The sequence below is a fragment of the Harpia harpyja genome, chromosome 13 (genome assembly GCF_026419915.1).
Source record: "Harpia harpyja isolate bHarHar1 chromosome 13, bHarHar1 primary haplotype, whole genome shotgun sequence".
Classification (NCBI taxonomy): Eukaryota; Metazoa; Chordata; class Aves; order Accipitriformes; family Accipitridae; genus Harpia; species Harpia harpyja.
Window position 1 is genome coordinate 7,528,393 of NC_068952.1, and position 27,960 is coordinate 7,556,352.

Sequence of the window (27,960 nt, forward strand, 5' to 3'; positions counted from 1 at the left end):
TCCATCCCACCCAAGGACATTAAGTTTTCTACCTCTGCAGTAGGGTACACTTATGTTTGCACTACATTTTAAATCATGTAATTGTATTACCTGCTTTACAACAGTCATTACCTGATATGACAATCATTAAAAGAAAAATAATGAAAATAATTAATAGATTCAGTAAAAAGAGTCCTCATTTACTTAATTGCCTTTTAAATCTAATTCATTCAACTTTTCTGCTTCCAGATCTTTAGATATACTAATGACTCATTTGATCAGCTTTTATTTAAAGAGTGAATTACTGTACTGGTAAAACACATCTTTAATGCAACTGCCACCTGAGACCTCTTCATTGTTGTTGCTGATTGATTCCTCAGGTCCTTCTCTCAAAGGAAAGTTCTTGTCAGTGCTGCAGCATCTTTCTCTAAGCCCCTGTTTTTATTATTCTCTGCCAGCATCAAAAAAACAATTCCCAATCACAGAATTTCCATCTAACTTTCATCCTAACTCTCCCTAGTAACATTCTGACTATAATACTTTCCCAGACAGTAACAGGAAAAAAACCCCATCTATATCAAAAGACACTGAAGTTACAGAAATTATTTACCTTGCAAAGAAAAGGAGTGCACCATACCAAAAACTGTATGGAGAATAACTGCACAGAGAACTTCACCAGAATTGGGAATTTCTGTCCTCATTGTCTCAAAGAGTTAAGAAGTCTCACACGTTCACAAGACTTGCATGTTATATTCCTACCCTATACTGTTTCCTCCTCAGCTGCCTGCATTTCATGCATTTGCATACAGCACCTTCATTTTCTTCCCCACACCTCATGTCCTACACATAAGATGCAGCTGGATGAAGCCACCAAGCATTTGGCATGTGGAAATCACAAAGCAGGAGAAAGAGCAAAGCCTTATTACAGCCAGATGTTGTTGCTCTTACTGGAGCTCCATGCTCAGGAGTCTCATTAGAAAGAATATTGTTCCCAGTTGCAGCCTAACAGTGGAGAGAAATACTACAGAAGTAAAGCAAGTTGTCTGCTCATGACAAAAGAACATTCAATAAAAATCTAATTTGGCACCTTGATATCTTTGAAATCAATCAGCCTTTAGAATTCACTGCCACATGACGTTAAACAAGGAATATGGCAAGATTTAGTGCATTGCAAATTTTTATGGTTGACAAGAACATTTAGCTGCTCATACTATTAATGCCAATGGAAAGACTATTGAAAGAGAGATAAAAATCTGATGTTTAAGATGTTAAATTTTTCATGTCTCTGGCTCAAACCATAACAAATAACTTCACCTTCTCTAAGGTGGTAAGATTCCTTATGATAAAATTCCAGCCCCATCCCTGCTCCACCATTCCTGGTGCTCTTCAGCCCCTGAACCAAGCTGCTTCTATTGGCAAAGATCAAAGAAAGCCATTCTCCCCCAGACCCTGTCACACTACATTATATTTCTCCCTGGTTGGCAAGCCAAGCTGACTCAAAGGTAGACCTGACGCATGCCAGAGCTGGTGCAGAGACAAGGCTATCGCACCAGCTTCGCTGCAGTGTGCAACTTCACCCTCAGAACACAAAGCATTAAACTGCTTGATGAAACATTTGTCTTAATACTGTCTTTGAAAACAACATTTTAAAGGTGTGACTCTTTCTTCATTTATTCTAAAGGGAGCCTGGGGGACTAGCACTGACTAGGTCCTCAACCATTTAAACAGCTAAACTTATCCCTGATGAGCTCTCTCCTAAACTACTAAGCCAAGGCTGCCCCAGCAAAGAGATTCTCTCAACTACCTACCACAGCACTTTCTGCAGAGCCTGAAGCTTCTGGCAGCTGACACCAAAGATGACACAGTAAGCAGCCAGATTACAAGTCAAATTCAACATAGCCATTTCAGTATTCTTTAAATGCCTGCCTCTATCAAGGAGAGATCTTATTTTTCTGTTGCTACTTCTCCCCAGATATCCCATATACTTTCTTCATTCTTCCTGAACTTGCTTTTTCTCCAGCTTTTTAATGGTGCACTCTTTCTTCCTGCTTCCTCTGTGCTTGCAAGAATATCGTTCCTCCTATTCATATGCAGCATTCTGACAGGCCTTGCTCAAATAAGGACTTAACTTCTTTCAGCCTGCTCACTACTATTAATGCTCTGAAATATCTCTCTCATCTCTACTCAAACTACTGGAATATTAAAACAAAGTAGTGAATAAATTGGTACAGCAAAGGAGTACTGGACAGCTCTTCCCTTTATTAATAAGCTTTTCCATGCCCTAGGCTAGGTCTGATGTTTCTTTTCATGTTAGTACCAGCACCAAGCTAATATTTACTTTCAGTATCATGATTATGGTGCTACCAAACAGTAATAGGTCAGATATATTCTCAAGAAATTCTCAATAAATTAATTTCTAAAAATAACCTTTTAAAAATAATAATTTTTAAAAAACTTCTAATGACTACTATAATTGGGGAAAATATAAAAAAATGAAATCTGGCTGAAGCAGTTTCAAAGTACAGTATCGATTATATATGAGTTTCTAGAATTTCACGATCTAGAAAATCACGATTACACTGAATTGTAACAAACTATGCAGTCCTTCAGTATTCAAATTCTTCTCATGTGTTGAACAACACACAACTAGTACTACCAAAAATCTTCAGCTCAGGCAAGGTATCTTCAGTTTAACCACAGGAGACAGTAAAAGTCTTTATCTCTATTATGATCTTGTGGTCAGATAACTATTACATGGCCTAGCAAAAAGAATTTAAATAAATGTGAATATAGAACTGGATTTCTAACCTGTATCTAAAGGTTCCAAAGTAAACATGCATCTGCATATGTTCCATTATTTCCATTCACAGAAAATTAAGGTATAAGTACACAATGTTTTCAGCACCTGCGCACATGTAAGAAATGGGGCATTCCTTTAATTCAGGCTCAGAATCACAGCTATTCCCTATAAGCTTTAGTGGACAGGACAATTCAGCTAGAACATCCCAATAGTGAAACCACAAAAGAAACATCCCAGAGACAGAATATGGGAGAAAAGGCATACTGGCTTTCAGACTTTTCCCAGGAGACCAACAACTTAATTCAGGCATTCAAATAAAGCTTCTGTGACATGCACTGAACACAGTCTCCTAAAAAGAGAGGGACCACTTTACTACTTTGGGTAAAATTTATGTTGTAAAATGTTGTATTTCTGTTTGAAACTTACTACAGGAAGTTATGGAATCCTTAGAAAGCCAGTGAAAAAAAGTATATATTGTACATGAGATACTGTAAATTGAAATAATAGAACAGAAACGCAACAACATAATAGTTGCAAAAGATAAAACAATAATTTAATTAAGTTCAGCTTGGCTATACACATTCTACATAAGAACACTGTTCCTAAAAGATGAATATATAAAATCAAGGAGAAACACAGCAATTGCAAAATCAGGATGAAGCTCTCAGAAGCTACCCAGACTTTCAGCCACTCAGATCACTGCTGCTTGCTTATGACAGATAGATTTCTGTAGGAACACTTTTTGTCAACTACAGCTAAATCACTTCACTAAGGTTATACTGTGCAGATGAACCCATCAAAATCCACACCTGTTCAGACAGACAATTCAGTAATTCCATCCGAGCAGTATTTTTTTTTTTGCTGAAGTGCTCATTTGCTCTAGCTCAAATCACTATCAATTTCTAATAGCCTAAACGAAGTTATTTGGTCTTTTTCTAATTGCCACTTAACCCCAAATCACCTATAAGGAAAAAAAAAAAATACAAACACCAAAACCTAAGATTACTCTGGTAAACACCACTGTTGGCACCCTGTGTAGCCAGGCCAAGCAGCAATCACAAGAATCCAGTTTGGACCCAATGAAGCCCTGGATATCCAAGTCCCTGGCTCCCCAACCGACCCCTGATCACACAGAACGTTTCAACAACTTCAGGAGGTTTTCCATTAGACATTAGTGTGACTACAGCATGATACAGAATAAGCAATCTTCATCTCACACACTTTAACAGTCTCCAGCTTCTCCTATGAATGTAAAGCTACAGATTAATATTTTATTTGTCAAAGACCAAGTCCACATGCTAATTTTTTATCAGATTTCACTGTCATCCTCTCCCCAAGACCAAATCAACTATTTTTGCCAAAAGTATTTTTAAAATTAGATCTTATAAGCAACATGTAAGTTCCTTTCCTTAGAAGTATGATCCATTTTGTGCAAGTTTAAGATACTAAAAACCCATCTAAAAAGCACATTGATTCCTTGGGTAGTTGATTCTTTATTAATAAAAGTGTTAAAGCTCAAAATTGTATCTCTTCTCAAATAACCAAAACGGCTCTTTTACAAAGCAGCAAACTGTAGTACAGCATAAATATTGTCACTGTCTCCTTTTAGCAGATAATTTCACCTTCCAGTGCAAATTTTACTGTAACTACCTTCCACCTTCTCACCTCTCAAAGTTTTCCTGTTTTGTAACACTCTGGAAACCCAACATCTTGCTTTGAAACAGCTTTGAAAAACTGGCCTATGGCCAACTTGCAACTGATACTGCAGTTTAAATACCTTTCCAGCAAAGTTGCACAAACTTCAAAATAATCTGGGATCAGTCATTAAAATGTTTTTGTTTCAGTTACAACACTAATGAAAACCAAATGTCTAAAATTATTTTAGCTAGCTTAATGGTCTAGGGACTTCACTTAAGAAAAAGGTCTGAATCAACCTTCATTTACCCAACTGAATAGATCAGCAGTACAACATTGTACAGAGATACAGATAATACTTTAAAAAGATTTAATTATAAGAGTGTTTCAGCCGCAGATTTAATTAAGGAGGCCCAATTAATTGCCTCAATTTCATTCTCCTCCGAAGTCTTCAGTTACAGTACACCCAAAACTATTCACTTTTAGCTGTAAGTTTACAAGGTTCAATTTGCAAACAGATTTAAGACCCAAAACTAATGCTGTGCTATTTGAAAAAAACAATTCTTTGCTAAGAAGGATAAGCTATTGCAAACTGGATGTTTTTACTATCCAAATAAGGTACACAATAACAGATCCTGCCTGAAGTTTAAGCCTTCCAAAAGTGTCTGATTGTAAAAGATTTCACTGTGCATCTCTCAGTTAATACACATGCCACATTCAGCGAACATAGGAACGTTCTGGGTGGGAATTGTAGAATACTAAATGAAATGCTTCATACAAAGCTGTCTTTCAGCTAAGAGTCATGACATTCTGCTGCTGGTTTAATCCATACCCTCTACAATTAAGCCAGCAAATTCTATGCTGGTTTTGTACAGGCTTAGCAATCTATAATGAATTGATGTTTCAGCAACATTTTACTCCTAAATTCATTTTAGGACGATTTGTACATGCTTCTCCACAGCAAAGAATATCAAAGTTCTGCTAAAACAAGATCAACATAGGCTTACACAAATATATACATTTTCAATGACAACATTGTTGACCATCATCTGTATCTCAAGATATTTAGAGCATGCACCACCTGTTTCCAACTAGCATTGAAACTGTTCAAGCACACAATTAATGACAGCTGCTAAAAAGTCTAAAATATCAGGGGAAAGAAATAAAAGTTTAACAACAGAATTGAGGCCAGCCAGAGTCTTTTGCTAAATATGAGTCATTATAATACATACAATACTCTAGTAATGTATATTTGCACTGCACAGCATTCTCTTCAAGACCATTATAACTGAAAAGTTAACAGTTTCTGTCTGCAAGAATGCCAGCATCTGTGTGTAACAACTGTTCCTAGGATAGGAGAGCGAGCAAGCCATCTGTGCACTTCCAGAGATGTACATACTTAAGAAATCCCTAGCAGAGACTTCCCAGTACTCATCCCTAACATGTACAGCCATGCTATTTAGCCAGGAACATATAAAACAGAGCAAATAACCTGCTCGAGAGGTGATACCAAGTCCACAAATACCAACCCAAAAAGAAAAGTTGAGATTCAGTCATTTAAAAATCAATTGTTTATTCCCTAAAATATGTAAAAACTGATAGAAATTAAAGGCTGTAGATCACTGATCACCCAGGAAGTAGGCTTTATAACATCAATTCTAAACACATTGCCACTTTATTTGAAAGTGCAAAGTTTAGTTATGAACACTGACATTCTTGCCATGCTTCCAAAAGTATGCAGAACTCCCCCTGTGTAGAAATCCTTCTTTCTAGTGTATCAAGACATGGAAAAGAGTAACTTTTTATATGCTTATTTCAGTGTTTCACAAAAACATCACATGCTTACAGTAATTCAATTAATTTCACTATTTAAGAGGTTCCTTGTACAGAAATCAGAAGATAGAAGTCTAGTACTAAATAGCTGATGTTTTTCTGTTAATCTCAAAAGGAGGAGAAAAGAATAATACAAAGAAAAATGGATACTTTAGACTACTACACTTATGTTTCACAAAAAATACCAACTCAACATAAAAGGCATCCAATGCCTTGGGTCTCTGCCTTGGTCACAACTTTGAAGTTTATAGATGATGGATATCACATCAAGAGCACCAGAAGTAAAGAATTCTTTCTTAAAGTTTCAGCTAAACTATCTCTAAAAGCAACAGCCAACATTATTAAGTAGTTCAGCCATTTAAATGTGAATGAAAAAGTATGATAAGAATAATTTCTTATTCTTCTTTCTTTTGTAAATCCACACACCTGCTCTTTACCACTTTAAGAGAGAATCAAGACATAATGTTTATCCACATAAACGAAATAACTGTGAGAGAAAAGACTGAGCAGTATGAATTCAACCACACCCTTCAAGAAACCAACTATAAAAATACCATTTCTCAGTATGAATTTTCTCAAAACCTGGAAGCCTTACAGAACAGTCACATACATAACTCTAGCCAGCAAAGAGGTCTTCTTTTGAAATTTCAAATGGATACAAGAATGCTTTCATTTATTAAACTGAGCATACCTACCTGTCTTAATTTATCTCAGGCATTCAGCACAGAAGATTAATAAAGAGCATGTGGACCAAACAAGCAATACCACCCAGAGATCAAGAACAACAAATCTCTGCAACAACAAGGTTGGAGAGAAGTTCCCGCTATCAAGTACTGTTTGCACAAAGCAGCATAGAAGTGCAAATCATGAGCTCTCAGGAGACTCCCACATCCCATCTGCCAACATGGGGAACTTTAAGTTTTAAACATAACCTATGGTTTGGGACAAACTTCTCAAAGGTGAATCTACTAAACAGTAATACACGTTCATTCCTCTCAAAGGAGAATAATCACATCAAAAGCAGGTTATGGAGAAACAGCAATACTGAAGAATTAAGTCTTGTAAATTCAGACTATTAAGACTGATTTTTATGGCTTATAGAACAAGCTTCAATTTCTTACATGATAGGGAATTCTTTCATGTGAACACACTGCAAGGAAAAAATGGATAAACATAAGTCTTCCCCAGTGTAGCAGAACCGAATACTTTCCATAGATTGAACATTCTTACTTTAACACCTCATCTACTTGGTTATTTAGTTCAAAATGTACCTCATAGCACATGAGGTGTTCCAGAACAGTAATATGGAGGCAAGCATAGCTTAAGAACAAGGTGGCTGCTCAGCTTCCTTCATATTGACACGCTCACAGGAACAGTCATCCTTTTTGGAATAAGAGAACAACATTCTGAGTTAATACCTCATTCTTTTTTTCCCCTAACACTCTGCATCTGAGGCATTTTCTCACTGTGCACTAAGGGTTAATCTGAAAACATTTAATAGAGATTGCTCTGTGAATATTTAGGATCTTGATGGCTGGTAGCGTCAGCTTTGGAAGCTAGCTGTTGGGTCAGGCCAAGAGCATTGATGGAAAATGAGGTAATCCAGCAGATGTATATAGCGCTTTGGGTTTTCTTCCCCTGTCACTAGCCCAAGTGGCTTTTCTGCCTACAGCACAATTTCCAAATATGGAAAATAGACATATGGGCTGATTAGAAAAAAAATACAAGGTGGCTTTTACCTAGAAATCTACTTGGAAAGTAGGCTTGAACTGCCATAAAAGCAGACTAACCCAAGAGCATTTGGTCACTGATGATTACCAGCAGAGAGACAGGTTGGTATTGTTAACACAACACCTAATACAATAAAATAAGCATAGACTGCAAAAGGCATTCATTCCCAAGCACTATCATTTTATAACATCCTGCTCAATTTGCACATTTGTGGTACATGGGCTATATTAGAGCCAGCAAGGGGAGCCATACCATATCAGGCCTCAAAACCCAAACCTAGAAATCTGTTTCTCAGCAATTCCTGTGACAATTCTCACAACTTCATTTAATCCTAGATATGTGATACTAGCCTCTTCAAATCCATGCCCACTTTCTTCCCAAGGAAGTTGAACTTCCATCACAGAAAACTAGACTACAGCTTGCCTCACTGTTCTGCAACATAAAAGTTCCCTCTCAGGCACACACTCATGACTGGATGTTTGGCTACAAAGAAGGACCCGACTACACTGTATCTCCAAACAGGTGCAGAAAGTTCAGAATATGCATTTCAGATTCTGAACGGAAAACGGAGATGCTTAATGGTGGTGGCTGCTAAGTGGTATTTATCTTGCATGAATCACTAAAGATATTTTGCAGTACATCTATAAAAGGAATGAAAGTGCTGTTCTATTAAACAGGCATAGTTTATAACACATCTATCTCTGTACCTATCACTTCACAAAGACACCTCTCTGGCTATTGCTATGGATACCAAACCCATAGAACATTTTGTTACCTCCGTTCAGAAACTCAGCTCAGATGTACTGCACTAAAATTAGCACACTGAGGGTATTTTATTTACAGATTTTAAAATATGCAAGACACTCCTTTGAAGAGACATTTCAGTTTTGTGGAACACACAAGGTATAAGACTAGCACACTTTTGTCAAAATACCTTTAATAAACTTTACATGTGAGAGAACTTTAAAACAAGGTTGGCACCAGAGCTAGTATAGGAAGCAACTGGTACACAACACTGTGCTACACAGATAGAAAATAATGCCCAGGCTTCTCCCCTGCTCAAGAAGCCTGCCTTTGATCATTAAGTGGAAGGGGACAGAGCCATTGTGGCTGTGGAGTTTCAGAATTAAGTTTATCTCAGCATGTACACAAGGCTCGATTTTACCAAGAAAACTGATGCTGCCAGTAAAAGTGGTCTTCTATCTTTTATGGAGCTGCCTCTTTAATAGGTGTTTTTCTTCCTTACTCATCTTTCACTTTCCACGAGGACGTTCACCATTTCACTGTTTTCCACTACGCTGCCTCTTGACTTTTGGCTCCTCTTTTGGTTTACTTGACCAAAAAACTAACCATGCATCCTGCAGCAGTTGTTTGCCTTGTCCTTAAGGACTGCACAACTTAGAATGACATGAGCAGTACTTAGTCTACTTGTGTCTTCACTATGACAAACATAGGGTTCATTTTCTTCAGCTTTCAAACACACCCACCCATGCCTCTTCCAGCATGACCCGGGAGAGGAGCAAGTTAATGTTTGGCTTCTGTTTTAAATGTACACTTTTTCTAGTGGTTATTTAACAGCAGGGTCTGGTGTGCTGTGCAGGTAGTTTGCATGGGCTTGAAAGTCAGCAGTCCATATTTCTGAATCAATATTTGAGAGGTTACAAACACATTCATCTTTGCAATCCTTATTTTGGAAGAGGAGAAAAGTAAATGAGTAGTTAGGAAGGAGCAAAGTAGACGGTTTAGAAGGCAGAGTACTGACCAGAAACATACTTCAAGTGTTTTATTATGTAAGTAGTCTCTCATCAGCATTTGATCTATATATGCAGGAGTTTTATGGTTTAATTTCCTTGTTATGCCAGCCCTTAGCTAGACAAAATTCACCATCCCTCTTTCCCGGATCTTGGGAAGTCTAGGACCCTTCCTTGCTTCATGAAGGTGCACTAAGTAGAGCAGGTTTTGCAATGGCAGTGCTGCATTCCTCAGTTCCTGGGCACTGCAATAATGCACCTACATTGTCTACCTATTTAAATGCTGATTGACAGGACTCCAAAGTACTGCAGGGCACACAAAATCAGCAGGTTCATTTTACTGCAGAGGAAAAAAAGCAACCTGAACAACTGACAAGCTAGTGTGAAGTAAAGATATATACATAAACATCTCTGCATTAACTCATTCCAAAGTGAACTCAATCCATTTTCAAAGCAGACAGTAGAATTTACATTCACTGGCCAGTTAACTCCCAATGAGAACAGCATCATTTGGATACAGAACCTTCATTTGAAAATAGCTAGCATGAACCTTCTATAACTCATTCCTCTGCAAACAAACATTAAGAACCTGACATATCCATGGCAACTTGTGCTGTGGAAACGAGAATTCAACATAACCTTTTAAAAAATGATGCCAGTTCTTTCACAAAGAATTCACTGAAAGAACTATAAACCCCGTAGGGTGACACTGTAATAATAAATTTAAATGTAAACATCAGTTGGAGGCCTAGCTTAAAACCTGCACCTGCAGAAAGAAGCCTGCAGGGATTTCAGTCTGATGCTACCATTTTTAAAAAAGGTATTTCATTGCCCTGAAGACCCCACAACCCTCTCGCTCTTCAACACTGCTGGTTTGTCAAACCAGAATGACATCATACTAGCATGGCCCCCAGCCTCTTAAGGAACTTAAATTAAAAAAGAAATCCATAGGATAGTTGTATTGCTATAACAATGCTAAAAGTCAAATCAGTTTATACTGATGCAGCCTCCTCACTTAGAAAAGCTAGGTAGTAAACAGAACTGGGATTCCAATAAAATTTACGTTCTGCAGGCTTTCTGTATCCTTATAAATCATTAACAGAGCCAAACAACTATACCATACATCTAAAGTCTTTGAGAAAGGAGCTATCTTCAACAGTAGTGGGGAAGAAAAAAGCAAAGGAAGAAAACAAGAGGCTGCATTTTCCATGTACAAAGACTAGGGAAAATACCACAGTAAATTTCATTGTGATAGGTATTTTTAACCTACCTAAATTTTAAATAGTTGTTCTTTAACCTAAAGATACTGTAGCAGAAGTCAAACACAACCTAAGAATCCATGAAGGAAAAGGTTGGGCTTGCATACCTCTAATGCAGAAAGAGATACATGTCTGAGAGTTTTCATCTCTGTAGCTACAGACAAATATTAATCCTTGCAGCATTATATTCTGTGTGTGGAAAACAGGGCCAGGAATTAAACATGCCCTTCAGCAAATCATAATTCAACATCATATCCAAGATTAACATGCTGACAGTTCTGTCTCCCAGGCCCAAGTTCCTGCTACCAGACTACACTGCCTCTTATTCATGCATCTTAATTACCAGATTTAGGAAAAAGGGCATGCAAGATAAAGGCTGGTATCTGCTAATGAGGGAGTATTTTATTTTATATCTTAATTCTAACTCAGAGTAATGAGCAAAGCAGTCTGAAATCTCAGAGTTTGATATCAAATTTACAATGGTGTTTGAATAATCTAATTTCTCCCTTGTCCCCAAAGCAATTTTATATGAAGCTGGGGAAGAAAGATGATTCTGGAAGTTTGTGGCCACCAGTATACACTTAGTGTTCAGTTGGAAGATATTTACAGTGATGAAATGGAAGCAAGCCAGAAGATTTATAAAAGTATTTCCCCCCTCTCCCCCCCAATGCAATATTGCTTTACTTTGAAGAGCAGGGAGTGGAAATAAGAGAGTACAGATGTGCAATTTTGATAGCAAGACCCATTAGCACAAAATGAGAAGGTGATTAACATGGGCCCAGTGCTATTAACCACTTTGATACCTTTTTAATTTGTATGCCCCTGCTTTCTAGAAACTCTTCTAGGATTTTCTAATACTATAAAATAATGGTTGGAAAGGAGCTCAATAAATCAGCTCATACTGCCTCTCAGGACTGGGGGAGAAAAGCACAACCTAGACATAATTAATCTGTGCCTTATAAGGCACTCTGAAAATGGAAATACCACAGTCTTCCCAAGCAATCTGTTCCAGTGGTTCAAAATTTTTTTCTAGTGTCCATTTACACCATCTTTGTTGCAGTTTAAGCACATTACCAGTGGTTCTGTCATCAGAGAGGCTAGAGTGAAAAATGTTCTCCTCTCTTCTCGTTTATATCTCACCTGAAGACAACTCTTCCCTCTCCCTGTAGCCTTCTGTTCTTTCAGGGAAAGAGTTCTAAATCTTTCTGTGAATAAAATAATTACATTTTCAAGACTTTGTTCTCTTTACTGTCCTCTATACTCTCTTAAAGTACTCTAGTTTTTCCTGAGGTGAAATGCCTAAGCCTCGAATCAAAGACTGTCATGTGATTTATGGAAAATTGTCCTACTTATGTATCACAGTACCTCTGACTCATTTGCAACATTTATGTTAACAGAATCACATCTGGTTTGTTAAATGCAACATCCCCAGATCCTTTGCACACAACTCATTCTACTCCCGTTGTCTACTTGTACAGAGATGATCAAGAAATACAGTATCTTGAGTCTTATCCTTATCCAAAAGGCATATTCTTCCCCAGACTGCTTCCCTGCTTTCTTCAAATCATTCTGAAGCCTAACCACATTTTTCAACACGCTTGCAGCAATTCCTAGCTTGGTACCATCTGCTGCTAATATTGCACAGCCTTAACATTTCACTTAAGTCTAAATTAGCGACAGAATCCTGCAGAGACCATTCAGTCTAGACATCCTCTGGTCTGACAGTGATCCATGAAACTATTTAAGGTTTTTCACCAACTTTACAGTATTTAGAGAAACATCTCCTTGCTTTCCATACAGACAAAATCAATAGAATAGCTCATTAAACTATGAACATATTTGTTCATCCCAAACAAGACTGGATACCATGTCACAAAAGGAGATTTGAGTGCTTGCAAATTTTGTTTTGAGAAAATCCACATTCATGTTTATTTAACACCTTTGTACTTACTACTTGAAGAGCCTACCAAATAGTACATATTTGTTGCAATGTTTTTGCAAGTGGTCTCCAGTTCGCTAGTGGTTCTTTTCCACTTGCCCCTCTTAGATACAGGTACTGGCTTGGCTTCTCCCCCCCTCTTTAAAGAACTTTATCTGTCTACATGGAAACTGATAACAGTTCTGAGACGAGGAACTAGATGAAGCAAAATAACCTTGTTTGAATTTCACCTGCTTTTCAAATTAGCACTTTTGTAAGTGTTCTTCATTATTTTCCTTACCTAAGGAAAGTTCCTACACTTCTGTTTCTGGGGTCAGGTATAATTGCAGCTTATCCTGCAATAAAGATAAATCTGAAGCAATAAGTGCACTAAACATACAGTTTTCTCAGCATCATGTTACATTTCTTTATTCAGTAGAAGGTCAACCCTTATTCTTCTTATCACCATATAGAGACTATTCTGGAAGTATACTACCTTAATTGTAATAAGCATAAAAGGATGCCCTTAGCATCAGACATGCCTGAACAGATACAGGGCAAGAGCTAGTCCTGTAGAAAAACCTCTCTAGAGACAGGAACACACTAATGTAAACAGCTTGTTGTACAGTGTAACACCTTTGTATCATGCATTTCTATTATTTAACCATATTTACCTTTTAATCTTTATTCTGAAATTGTTTAACATAACTTTGCGTCAGAACTCTCAGCCAATATGTGCTCTTAACCAAATTTATAGAAAGAAATCCATACTTTAATGAAAGTATGAAACCAGAAATTTTAAATATTTTTCTGAAAAAAGGTTCATCCAAACCTTTTCCAAAAAGGTTGCAGCCAATTGATTTCTTGGAATATTTTCACCACTCAGCTCTCTTATTAGTTGTCTGCACCCTAATTTAGTAAACACCCAGCAGCATCTCACATTCAAGTTATCAATAGTCAAAATTGGTAAAGTGGGAAAACAAAGTCTTATGTTGCAGATGGAAACAATCTAACTGATCACCAAATACCTCATTAGTACTAAACAAGGTCTCTTGCCTCCTGTTCTGGTTGAGCTGTACCAATCACACTGGTGTACATCTGACCATGTATTGAGCTCATTCAACTTGACAACCAGAAAGCTAATCTGAGCAAGTGGTTTTCTGCTGGCTTAGCAAATTGTATAGTCTTATGCCATGAACACATAAGCAGAAAGCAAGACCACGTTACTGGGCTTGCATGCTGTAGTAGGAAGTTGTAATTCGTATTTCCTAACAAGTGCTGTCACCCTAATCTAGAACATTACCCACAGTAAGAGCACAACTGCTGCACCTGGCAGCCACATCTATAACTAAAACTACTTGATATTGTTAATTATAGACAGACTCTCAGGAAGCTAGTCTATACAAGTCTAAATTCACTGAAAGAAGGTAACTGTGAGAAAGAAAAATCTAAGCAGTGGAACAAAATTGCTGCATCAGTTACCACCACCCCCACCTGCCCTTCTCCATGCAATAACCACGAGTACTTGTTTTGGGGCATGCTTTATTACACTAAATAGTAAATCATGGAAGGCTACCCAGAAGCAGCTCACACATAAAAGCTAACTACATCTTTTTAAGAACTACCAAAATATTTACTTTGTTTAATCTTTTCACTTACTCTATTTCTGTTTTCTACTCTGCCCCAGTCATTCTGCTTAGAGCTGTAATACAATGGAGAAAATTCATAACAAATATGAATACAACTTTCCAGTAAAGACAAACAAGATACCACAGAACATCCTCTTAATAGGGATGACAAAAGAGCTGGCATATAAGACTCGAAGAGCAAAGCAGTATAATCATTTTGCGATATCATTCAGACCCACTATTACCGGTTTACTAAATTTTAACTTGGAACCTCTGACACTGAGGCAGTGACCACTGGACCGTTCCCTGAAACAGAGAGGGCAATACTGAAAGGTAGGGTAGACAAGAGGGAGCTCTGTTAATTACTGCTGGACCTCAAAAGTAGGAAGAAGCCTCAGTGTCTCATAATCCCATTATTACAGCTTCAGTTTGTGGGTTTTACAGATTTAGCAGCCTAAGTTCTAAATGCAGTGAAGAACTCTGAACAATATATTCAAATCGCTTTTGGGGGTTAGAGGAAAAGATGCCAATTTAACAAAAAACAAAAACGTTTGGCACAAGCAAACAGCTGCTAGTTTCTCCTGCCTAGACAGTAAAAAAAAAAATTTAGAAATTCATATATTTCTGAAAGTCAATAACTTCTTTGTTGTATATGTTATTGGTAAAGCCATGACAAAGAGAAGTTAAAGAGCTTTGCAAAGTAAAACATTTTGAAAAGCTAAGAAGAGAGGGACAAGCCCCCTCCAATCCACCCACCGTCACACATCAGTGATCAAAATCTATTTGCAAAAAAATCATTTAAAAACCTCTCAATTTCCCCAGAAAGCAGTTTGGCTTGTAGAACTCAACCATATCCAAGGCAGTAACAAACAGCCATGTGACCCTCTCAAAGAAAGGCCATGAAAAAAAAAAATTCTGTCTGGAGTTTGTGTTGGCCAGGCAAATCAATATACTTAGTCATAACTCAACAGCACTACTTACAAAGCAAGTAATTGTTTTCCCACTAATGCCATCTCTACCATTTTTTAACAGAGAACAAGTTGCCAAAGTACTGAGTTTGCAACGAATCGTAAACTGGCTTTGCTTGACAGCAGATTAAGCAGAGAAAAAGTCTATTGATGCAACAGTTAAGCAGTTACACACAAGAAAAGCCAGTTCACAATCAACCATAACACTACTTTCTTCAGCTGTCTTAATGTATAAACATTATTACACAATAATACACTTACAAATACTATACTCCAAAACCCTTGATACGAATCTTGCTTTTTCATTTTGTAAAGTTTCACCATCAAAGAAAATACATGACGACTAACTCAGGCCCCAAAAATTTCTACGACTATTCAGAATCTTAGACTTTACTGTCACAGAACTGAGTTCTAAACTATATTAATGACCTTATTTTTAGTTTTAATAATGATTTGGGGTTTAATTCCATTATGTTTTTATAAATATATCAGCATGACATACATTTCACATGATTTAACTTCAAAGGGTTAAGATTAAGTTACTGAATTCTTGCAATACCTGCTGTAGTTTTTTATGGTATTAAAGAAGCTATCAACAATAAGTGAGAACATATGTTTAAGACTAGGCCAAAGTTTATTCCAAGAGGCAAAAATTCCCTTCAGCTTTATATAATTATTTTGAACTGCATACATATTAAAGAAAATATTTTAACTTACTTACATATTCAAACTATGTGGCATAGTACTCTGTAATTTTCTAAGCCCAAAACATAACTGCAGCAATCTTTAATTAATTACTTCATTCTCAAAATCCCCCTCTTCCTTCGTCCCACCCAAAGTTATCTCCACATCACCCGATTTTTATGCAACTTCAAGAACTGCTGCCCAGCAAGGGTGTTTCAATATTAAATATTTTTACCTTTAGAAATGGATCCTATCAGCTGTATTGCTGAGCATAGCAACTACTTTCAACAAAAAGAAAGGGGAGAAAATTCATAACGAAGTCTTTTAAGTTCACATCAAGTCTAGAAGCATCTTCAGTCCAAGTCTATACGTATCAAGCATCCACCCTGTCTTACAGCTAATAGGAAAGTGCAAAACTCCAAAGACCACAAATGAGGCCCTACCAAACAACCCAAACCCCCAAAACCCCAGCTTTAATTCCAGCACTACCCCAAAGCACAAAAGTGTAACCTGAGCTGTATCATTCCACTCACATTCCAGGTAGAATAAATTTTGTGTTTACAAAATATGTCTTCTCAAATCTCACTACTGATGCTCCATCCTGTGTATAACTATTTAACCACAGACAAGCACTTCACAAAAGACAGCTTGAACACGTATCAATGGCAAATGCATCTTCCCTAAGCTAAGACATAGAAAAATTTGTATGTTACACATACAATTAAATATGACATTGGTAAAGAAGCCTTAAAGAGACACCCATTGAGAAAACCACTTTAAAGTTACTCATTTTATGTCTAAAATATTTTTAAAGCATACTCATTGATCAGACACATACAAGTCACCGGAAGATTACTGATGCTGTACTTAAACATTAAAACCTGAAACAATGCTCATCAATACTCTCTTCAAACACTCAGGAAAACAGCAAATGCAATACTTTTGAAAAGCAAGCCATGAGCACAGTATTAGCTGTGGCAATAACACTGCCTTTGAGATTTACTCCTTGGTACAGCTCCAACAGACACGTCTTACCATATGCAAGGATGGCAATGGCATAGAGAAACACCAGGAACTCTGAAACAAGGCTATTCACAACCCTTGACCAACCTTGGTTACATAAAGACAGAAGATAAAGAATTAACACTCTAGAGGGGGCAGAGATTCTTGACAATCCAGGAATAACAATAGTTTAGTTTATAAATGCTATGGCTCTGCACAAGAAAGCACTATTGCTGAGCATGCACGCTTCATCCAGGAACATAAGTGTTTTCAGATGACAATGGAAACATTTCCTCCTATTAAAGCTAGAGCTATCTCCTTCCCATTTTATCTGCATGTCAAGTTCATTAACAAGGAGAGACTATACAAGACTAAAACACAGTATCCATCTGCTAATAGTTATGGCTTAATTTAGTCATTTTTATTAATTTGTGCTACATAGCACAAGAGTTATGTTGTACTATAGACAGCACAAGAATGGTTTTATCATGCTGTGTTTGTCTATTTCTACAAAAACAACAATGCTATAGATTTAAAATACACAGCAAGATCTTTCTTCAGACTTGAATGCAGAAAGCTAACATTAGTTCCAGTCATAGGTTGACTATACCAACCCACCAGAAAGCAAGTTTTTCACCTCTGCCATAGAGGATAAAGATGGGGGGAAGGATAAGAACAGGGAGGGCACAAAGAGTGTTTCATTCATAGCTTCTGTAAGCTGAGCACACTGTGACCATCACTCTGGGCTCTGCACCACTGAGGACATCCATGGTGGAACCCCACCACGTCACTCTTGAGGGTACTGGTATAGCTCCTCTCATTTTGGGCTGCATGCCTTAACCTGTCTCCATACCAAAAGTCCCTCAGTTCCTCACCTCAGCACTCAGGTCTCCCCTCACAGCGACGGGCTCCGCATGCCCCTATTCTCATCTCCATCCACACACTCCAAGACCATGCACCTTACAGTCACTAGTTCTTCTGGTGCCTGTCACTCCTTTCAGATGTATTTCTACTGAATTTCAAGGGGCACTTTCCTGCCTAAATACCAACCAGTACCTCCCTCTGTCTCTCCTCAATGCCACCTTCCCTCCCCAGAAAACTTTATTCTTGCAAGGTCTATGCTACCCTACATTGCCACTAGCAACCTTTAGTCTCCCATAAGCCGAGGCTTTGCCCCACTCCATTTCCCAACACCTCTTTCCTTGCTTTTCTTTGCCCCACTTACCTGGTATGATTGCTTCCACTTTTAGATCTTTTCCTTCCCAGTTCACCATCTGACACCGGTTCTCCTTCCCCACAACTTTCCTGGCCAGATTTATTTCTCTTAATATTGCATGCTGGAGAATCTCCCACAAAGCAATTTAAACTGCTATTTATAAGCAGAGAGTAAAGGTCAGCTTAAAAAAAAAAACAAAACAAAACCAAAAAAACCCCAAACCACCTTTCACCTTTATAAAATTGCTTCACACACAGCCCAGGGCTTCCCAACCAAGGAATCTTCTCTGTTATTCTAGCTTTCACCAACTCAACTGGACTGTGCTCCTTGATGCCCAGAACACTTGTCAAAAGCTCTTGACTTGTTGGATTGGATGTTCCAAAAATGAGACAGATAAAATTCACATTTTTTTTCACTACCACAAGCCTCAAAAATCAGAATTCAGATGGAAATTTCATGTGACTGTTCTATTAATGTCAAGACACATGCAACAACAGCATTGGTGTATCGCACCTTAAGAAGAGATCCCCTTAAAAGGGTAAGTTACTGTAACAAGGGTCTCATTTTTACAGTAAAGCTAAGTAGTATTTTGTTTACAACAAAACACTGATCTGTTAACAGTTATTTGCATTAAAAACTTCAGTGTCAAACAAGCAGTAGTTACAAGTTTTGACTATTTTAGCATTACAGTCTCGTTGAATGTATGATTTAGAGGCTACAATCCACTTACACTAAAGTGAAAGCAACCTGCTTTCTTAGGGCAGAAAAGCAACCTTTTTTTCTTTTAATATAAGAACATTTTCACACCTTCCCATAGTGTTTAATTTTTGCTGCACTTCACACCAAAGCCCAGCTGACTTTGTAAAAACTGCTCACAGGAAGTCACACTAAACTCAGAAATACCATATGGTCACTGAACAAGAAAATAGCCATGGTTACCAAACCAAATTAATGCCATTGATCACTAAAGAGAGATAGTTGTAGGCTTGCTAATTATCTGAGGTGCTTAGTACTTATTTCAAAGTTTGAAAGAAATTCTATACTTCTATCAAAGCTAATAAATCAATCATCTCTGTTAAAGGCTTAGAGGAAAACTAAAGCTTACTGCTCAAATATATGGTCAACATATGAGAAACATTACTATGAAAGCCATTCAAGAAGCCTCCTCATGGGAAAGGGTAACATTATGAGAACTAAGTGTTTTCACATGTTCTTTTTACCTTTGTTCTTTTATAGTCTTATTTTTCACCTCTTCTACGGCAAGATTTTTTTGGAGGCTACTAATCTGAATTCCATCTCTTTCTTCTCAAGGCCCCTTGGGACCACTCTCCCCCATCAATGTCTTTTGTTTCTGCCACAGTAATTCTATGACCAGTCAAAAATAGCTTCACATGGCATTCTCCAACAGTCAGGAATCTGCAATGGTAGCAGATTTGGAAAGGAGGAATGAGGAAAAAAAATCTTTTGAAGGGAAAACCCCCTACTTTCTCAGCAATGTTGTAAGCCTGTCTGCCAAAAAATAAAGGACAAGCTTCATCCTGAAGTCATGCCTCATGCATTACTGAGCAAGAGAAGGCAATCAAATTGAAGCAAAGGTACTGCTCTATACACAGGAAAGCCCAGCCACAGACACTGCTCTCTCCCAGGTTCCATGAAGGCAGTCACCACTGCAGCCTCATTTATTGCATTATACAACCTGCAAACAACCTTAACTCCACTACGATGAATCCAAAAGCAGGTTAAAAAAACTGGAAAACCCAATCCTTGTATTTTATTCCCTACATATAGTCAATGCTCCTCAAAAGAGGAAAAAAAAAACCCTCCTGAGTTATGCTACAAAGTCTCAAATCCTAATGCAGTCCTCCATATTTTGCACTAGTATAGTATCAGGTCCCAATTTCAACATCCACCTGCTTTTAACTGATGTACACATTTAAGCTTCTAGTCTCAAAATAACTATGTCCTCAAACTAGGCTATTATATTACTACAGGATATTACTCACTTCGCTGTAAAGGAGGAAATAAATCTTTCTGCAGAATTTGATTTTCCTTTCTATTTAATGACTTCCAAAATATCTTAAACTACAATTATGGTATAGTTTAACCATTCTATTCCTAAATAGAATGCTGGTGTCAAAGGCTGTTGTGTTTTGTTACTTTAAGCTTAACGTTTAAAGATACTTACGTGAGCAAAAAAAACCAACCCTGGATGTTTGTTTGCGTCTTTAATTTGTATCTCAGTTCACTTGTACATTCAGCAGTCTGCACAGCAGCATCCCAATACTATTTGCAGTTTCTGGGAGCTACTGAAAAACTAAAGAAGCACAAGTCATATTTATTTTACATTCAGAGCAAAATGTAAATGTATGTAAAATAAATGTAACTTGTGAATGTTATAAACATTATAATATACTGTGAATGTTATAAGCATTATTATTTGTTAGAGTCAACAATTTAGTGATTACAAACAAATATTTGCCACGAGTCTATAAATGCCAATGTTTTTAAGTATTTATATTTTCCTAATACACATTTCCCCACTCTGAAGATTGTAACCCCCCCTTGGCTGTTTCACATTAGATCTCTTCTACCTCCATCACTGCAGGCTGTTTGCTTCAGGCTCTTATCCCTATGCCCACTTAAGAAATCCCATCCTCCTCCCAGTCCCTATCTGTCCCAACTGCTTTCTTGCACCTTTATTCCCTTGGCAATTCCACCAGTCAATACTTTTAAACCTGAGCACATCTATAAGCCCATTGACAACTTGGATGCTTTATCCTAAGTGTTCATTACTATTTTACAGGTTTGTCCAAGCCAGATATTCTGTAACAAGCTACTTGCAATTCTGATCAGACAGTTTTTGTTCATTTAAAACACACACAGGCTACAGACACGCTTCCAGTAACTACAGCTCTTCACCCCTCTCCTGAAAAGAGCTGGCTCATTTGCTGACATACAAAGTGAATCATCAACCATTCTGCAAAATCATATTTTTCCATCTTATCCAGAGGCTGAGAAAACAAACGGAGTGTCCCATTGCCTTCCTCACAGGAGTGTTTTCAATTAAACTTCTAATATCCTCTCCTCCTCTACTAGGACAAGGATGGGAAGAAGCCACCAGGTAAGCTGTCCTTCACATGGGAGCTAACCATTCTGTAAGCAGGGTACAGTGACAGCTAGTTACAATAGCTGCACATGCCATCACTGATAACACAATACCTGGTTACTTGCACTGAATCCAGAAACTGAGGAGGCTTGTGCACTACTCATCATCTACGCATCTCCAGACAGACCTCTGCCTTAATGGTCTCTTCAATACATCTCCAGTGTTTGCCACCACCATTGGAAGCAATGCTTAAGCAGCTTATCAGAACACTGGTTGTGCAGAGAGAAGGAGTTACTGTATCGTAATTTCTCAAGATAAAGGGTGCCTTATGAGTACACTTCAGAAACCACTGCCTATAGATCTTATGTTATCACAGAGCCTTTGCTCCTAACAAATATAAACTAGGCAACTACAGGCAGCGTATGTCTGAACAAAGACCAAAAGCACAAGAAAGGCTGATCATACTTCAGTCCATAATGAATGCAAAAAGTTAGGTGCCTGAACAATTCTTAGGGGAAAAAAAAAAAAAAAGCCCAGCTCCCACTAACATAAACATAAAAATTCAGAAGCAAACATAAAAAAAAAATTATTTTTACACAATGTCTTAAAATAAGGCTCAGAAGACACAAGGGCATCGCCGGCTGCCCAGCGGCTGAGAGGGCAACCGTGACCTCCTGCACACCTCCGCCCCAAGGAGAGCTCTCCCTCCCCCGCTGAGGAGACGCCGGTACCCCGCCGGTCACGGGTCCCTGGGGCGCGCCCGCCCTCAGGAGCGCTACCCCCAGGCGAGGGGGTTACTCCCCCCGCTACAGCCGCCGGCGGAGCGCGGGGCCACCGCTGCCTCCCCCGAGCCGCCGGCCCGACCTACTCCGAGCCGCAGCCGGACCGGTGCGGGGGGGGCGGGAGCCGCCTCCCGCACGGAGACGGCGCGGGGGGCCCGCGGCGCGCCCGCCAGCCCCGAGGGGCTGGAGGCGGCGGGGGAGCCGTCCCGGCGACGAGCCCGGCGGAGAATAGGCAGCAGGGCTGCCTGCCGCCCGCGCCGCGCTGAGGGGCCCCGCCGCCGCCCGCGCCGGGCTGCCGGGTGCCCGCCAGAGCCGGCTGCGGCTGACGCGGCCGGTACCGCCCTCCCGCCGCGGGGGCCGCACACCTCAGCGGCGGCGGCGCGGAGAGACCGCCCCGCGGGGCCCGCCCGCCCCGGCGGGTGCTCCTCTCACCTCACGACCGGGGGGCGGGCGAGCGGGTAAAGCCGCTGGCCCGCCCGGCGGTGCGTACCTCGCGGCTGCCGGCGGCGGGGCCCCGGAGGCGGCTGCCCGTTGTTGTGGCCCGGGTGGCGGCAGGAAGCGAGCAGCCCCCGCGGCGGCGGCGTCTCCACCGTGGCGCAGTTACCATGGGACGGACGCCCTCTCCCTCCGGAAGTCACCGCCGGGAGGGCGGAGAAGGAGGGGGGCGGGGAGAGGCGCCATCTTGAGCGTGGCGCCCGGCCCGGCGTCTGCCATCCGCCATCTTGAGCGTGACGCGGCCGCAGGGCGGTGCGGACGAAGAGCTTGCCCGAGGGCCTGTCCCCATCCCCGGCCTCCCCCTGGGGGGGGTCCCTGGGCCCAAGTCCCGCGAGCGGGCAGGGGTTATGTCGGGGAGGTGCTACAAATGTAGGTTTTCTAAAACTCTCTAAAGAATGACAGCCCAATACACACAGTTGTAAAAAGAGGTCTAAATAGAGGGGAAAGTCGTATCTGGGGTTGAAACGATTCTTCTCAGTGTAAGAAGATTACAGTAAGGAAAAGAAAACAAGCATAATGCTACCAGTGGAAAATCTGTTGGTTTGTTTTTTTTTTTTTCCTGAGGAATTAAGCAAAGAAACTAAACCTGGCTCTCTCAGGAGCTGCCCTGTAACTTGTGGTGGTCGTGAGGCACCACAGCAAGACAGGGAAGATGGCAGAAAGGCCAGGAAGAGCAGGGAGGAGAGGAGGGCGACGAGGGGCCCCGGCTAGCTGCTCAGCCAGGCCCACCCGGGGCGCAGCGTGGGCCACAGTGGCCCGTGGATGGTTTCAGCCCAGGCTGTAACACAGATCCTTTCTCTGGCCATTGCAGTGGGGCCTGCAGCATCCCCGGGAAACACAATGCACTGTCCTTGATCTTTTGAAGAAGGGTTAATATTGTATATAAAATTACACATAGAAAACAATGTTATCTAGATTGGTAAATCCAGTGCTGAGATGCTAGGAAAAGCTCGCTACAGCCATAATTGTGCCTTGTTGTGCACATGCTTTATTTTTTAATTACATGATTGTGTACCATTTTGTCCCAAAGGACCTCTGCTTCATTTAGTGCATGGAACGGGCTGAAATATGGTTGCATTGTTACTCGGAGATGCAGGGTTTCCTAACCTTTGAGTGCTTGCTTTTGCGGTTGGAACAGAAGTACGTCTTTGTAATTTTTAAAACCAGAGTAAAACATTGGATAATCTGCAGTGATCCCTTGCACATGACAAGCCGTTACACTTTCATCCCATCGCAAAGATAATTGGCTTTCTAAAAGTCGCTCTGAAGCATGCGAAACACCTCGGGTCAGGCTATTGCTGGTTTGAGAGTCAGTTTGCAGCCTGAGTCAGAGACACCAAACCCCTCCCTTCCTCCTCATTCTTTCTCTGGGGTTCACTTGACATGGTTTTTATTAAAGGCTAGTTATAATCCTGAGTTCTGACTCAGACCTCATCCTAAACGCCAGCAGTGTGTCTCCTGTATCAGCCCAAGAATTTGTGTTTGTTCAGAGGATAGGATCAGAGCATGAAATGCTGTGGAAGTTGATGTTTTTAACACTGTCAAGTCTGGCATTGGAGCTGCGCTCAAGCAGCACAACTGTGAATGGGAGAAAGCACATGAATTTTAAAGGAGATTTCTTTTCTGCAAAGCAGCATGAGCAAGTGGAAGAGGAAAAAGCTCTAGCCCCTCCAGCTGCAGAGGAAATTTGCTGCCAGGCCTGGTCACTTAATACCACGTTCTGCCACTTCATCTCTAATTGTCCCAATTTCTTCTATAGGCTCAAGCAACTACTGAGTCATGTAATATAGCTTCTGTAATTCCCGTGAAACCTTCTGTTTTTTCACAAAATATATCTACAGGATATCATTTATGCTTCAGTGATCCTCCACTGAAATATACTAACCTCAAGAAATGTAAAATACCCGTGTTTCCACGCCACAGCTCCTGTCTTTCAGTGCCATCTAGTGTTCACGCCTGGAAGAGATGCTGTAACTACTGGAATTTCTCCTTATCAGATCGATTTGCCATAATTAACACATTTCGGAAATTGATAGATGGCACTGATAGAAGGTATCTTTGTAAATTAATAAAATATTTCTATATATAAAATCTAGAGATATATCAATATTTTTATTTTATGGCATTAAATTCTGACACAGATCTCCTTTACATAAATTAAAATCAGTAGCACTCACAAAGCAAATGTGTGTATATATATATACACATCAGTTATTTACTTCTGGCTATGCTGTACTCTGTAACTAATTAGATTGCTTCAGAAAATAGTGGTCACCAAAAGTAATTTTTAAAAAAAGTACAGAAATAATTTATCAACTTGCTTCATTTTCAGCTCTCCTGGAAAGGAGTAGTCATCCAGATCAGAGCCCAATCAAAATTTCACTTGCAAAGTAAAATTGCAAGGCTTGGAGTGATGGATCTTTCAATCCATCTACAAAAAGGAGCTAGGTGGTTTTTGAAACAAGGAAGAGACAAAAAATGAGGGATTATCCAGAGATCATCTGTCTGCATTTTCTTATCTTTTCTCCCTTGATGTCTGTCTTTACAGCAACTTCTAGTTCTTATTCTCACCCCCAGTCCATGATCAGCAGTTAAATAGTTCATAACCATTGAAAGACCCTTATCTGTCTTTTACTATTAACGCATAAACTTAAAAGAAAAACATGAGGGACTTATAAAATCTCCCCGTATTACTATGAAGAAAGCATTTAGTGGTGAGTACAGATAATTCCCCTTGAAGATTTCAAATTCTAAATTAAGACACAAATCCTGAGTAGCAAATACAATAAAAGGAATATGAATACAGAATTTTATACAATAGTTTTGTGCATACTCAGATCTCTTTTTTTTTTTTTTTTTTTTAACAAACCTTACCCTCCCTACCTGGTCATGAAAGAATTGGAAAGTCATTATTCTCTGAATTAGTCCAGCTAAAAAGGAAACAAAGCAAGGTGCTCAGCTGCTTTCATTCCAGTGAAAATTTAATTTAATTAGAGCAATTTCAGATCACACTTCTGGCAGCTGTGTTTATCACACTTTCTTCAAAGGATAGGAATTGGCATTGACTGACATTAGCATCAAAGCTCATTTATTCACCCGCCCATATCCTACCAGCCTTTCTGAGTTTGTCTGTTTATTTAGCACTTTAATAACACCACAGTACATAAGATTTCATTTTGGAGCGTGCTTGGTTTTTGTTAAAGCATTTAGCACAGACTTCTTATGATGTCACAGTAGAACCCCTCTTTGCAGGTTTGATGAAAAAGCAGCTAGCTCTTCTCCAGAAGAGACATTTTAAATGGTTAACAAGGACATAGACTGGGATCCAGAATTTCTTTTTCTTTTTTGTCAACAACTAAAAAATATCTGTCTTTCAGCAGGTGGGGGAAAGTGCCAGAAACAACTGGTCATCCCTTAAGCTGCAGAAGACTGCCTGAGACCAAGGCCATATAGGTGACGGGGGTTTTGAACTTTGGGTTTTGGGGAAACCATGTGGTACTGAACACTCAGCACTCTGTTTCACAGCTGCTTCGTCCTGGCCAGCTCATGCTGAGGTGCGAGCACTGCCAGTTCAGTTGCAGTGTACAACCTGCTATCATCTTTTGTGAACTCAAAGCAAGTTCTTGCTGGTAAAGACCATCTTTTATTTCATATTTGTGTAGCATCTGGCAAAACAGGGCTTGATCCCCAATTAGAGCTGCTGGAGCACAAGAATGAGGTGGACAAATCACAGTGCAGCTGTCTCTTTTGGAGGCACGTATAGAACTGCTGCTGCATCAGACCAGACACTAGAGATGTTGGCAATAGGAATCTGCTGCCTACATTGCAACCTCAAGCCCTGCGGTGACAGAGAGAAGCAGTTAGGCTGGGGCTCCATGGGCTTATTCTTCAGTTATCGGTGGTAGTTTGCATAGTCAGGATTGTTTATGGATGACAAAATACAAGAAAATGATGCCACAGGAAGAGAAAAAGCTCCTTTCAATTGCATTCCAAAAAGAGGTAAAGCAGACAGGTCCATTTGATTTCTCAACAAGTGGAACCCAACTGAGCTGACGGGGCAGGTTCATAGCAGGCGCCCTTCACTGAAGGATTCCCTCCACATCTCACCTTTACCCCCAACTTGCCAACATAGATGTCATCAGGTACAAACTAGAAGCAGCAAAGAGACGCAACCTGCCAAAAGCTGAGTAAGGTGGAAATGGAGCCTCCTGTACATATTACCCAGACAGAAACGGCTGATCACAAGCCTCCTCTGCTATGCTTCGCGTACTTACGAAATCAGGAGAAAGCCAGTAAAAGCAGCATGAAAGCAAAGGGACAGTGTGGGCATTTTCTGCCTTGCAGTGAAACATCAAAACTGGTAATGGAAATGGTTGTTCCTTCCCAAAGGTTTATTGTGCTACAAGCAGAACAGTAGTCTCCCCTAGAGAGTGTTATTGGCATTGGCACTAGCTGAAAGAAAAAAAAAAAATCAGAGCCCTTACTTAAAGATGTAATTCAGAATGTGAACAAGGAACAGGATAGCTATATGTTGCCTTTCTGGTGGGCATACGATTCTGAAGAGAAGTCGAATTTAAAGAAAAAACAACAAAGAAAACAGATAAGAGAATGACTAATGGGAATAAATTCTACCGCTTTGACCACAGCATTACTTTATCAGATCCTGAGGTTTAATATGCAACAGAATTATTGTAAGACAACAGTTCTGTGTAATGGAAATAATTTAGGTTTCAATACTTCATCCAGCAGTGCAGACAGGCCTGTGGAGTGTGCCATCTTAGCTGGAACATTTATTGATGCTGACCACTGGTTTATACAGCAGGAGTTGAAAGGTGAAGAATTCAACTCTCCAATTCTGAAATTAGGAAGAAACAGAAATGCCAAGGAAACAAGCCACTCGGCACCCTGTGAGAAAGTGATGGAAAATTCACAGCTTCCAATCACTTACAGCACTCGTTATGCAGAAATAGGCTGAGCTCCCGGTTTTGCCTGGAGGTTGTGTCACTTCCAATCATCTCTGTGAGACTCAAGCATGGTTTATAGTGGCGATTTGCATGTAGACGAATGAAACGTCTGCTTTCAGTGATTGTATTTCTGAAACTTGGTTTTCACTAGTTGAGAAAGAAAACAGCTTTTTTGGGGGAATATTACTCTTGTAAAAAATCCTTACGCT

The 27,960-nt window shown here is 39.7% G+C and overlaps 1 protein-coding gene across 2 annotated transcripts in view; it reads right to left on the minus strand.

Annotated features, from left to right (window-relative positions):
• Positions 1 to 22,905, minus strand: part of DISP1 (dispatched RND transporter family member 1) — a 94,384-nt gene extending 71,479 nt beyond the window's left edge. Inside the window, exon 1 of one of the 2 annotated variants that reach the window (XM_052805471.1) lies at positions 22,783 to 22,905. The gene's annotated coding sequence lies outside the window, so the exon portion shown is untranslated. Of the gene's footprint in view, positions 1 to 22,724 lie in introns of both variants that reach the window. The other variant, XM_052805473.1, reaches the window with a different exon arrangement.
• Positions 22,906 to 27,960: the final 5,055 nt, after the last annotated feature.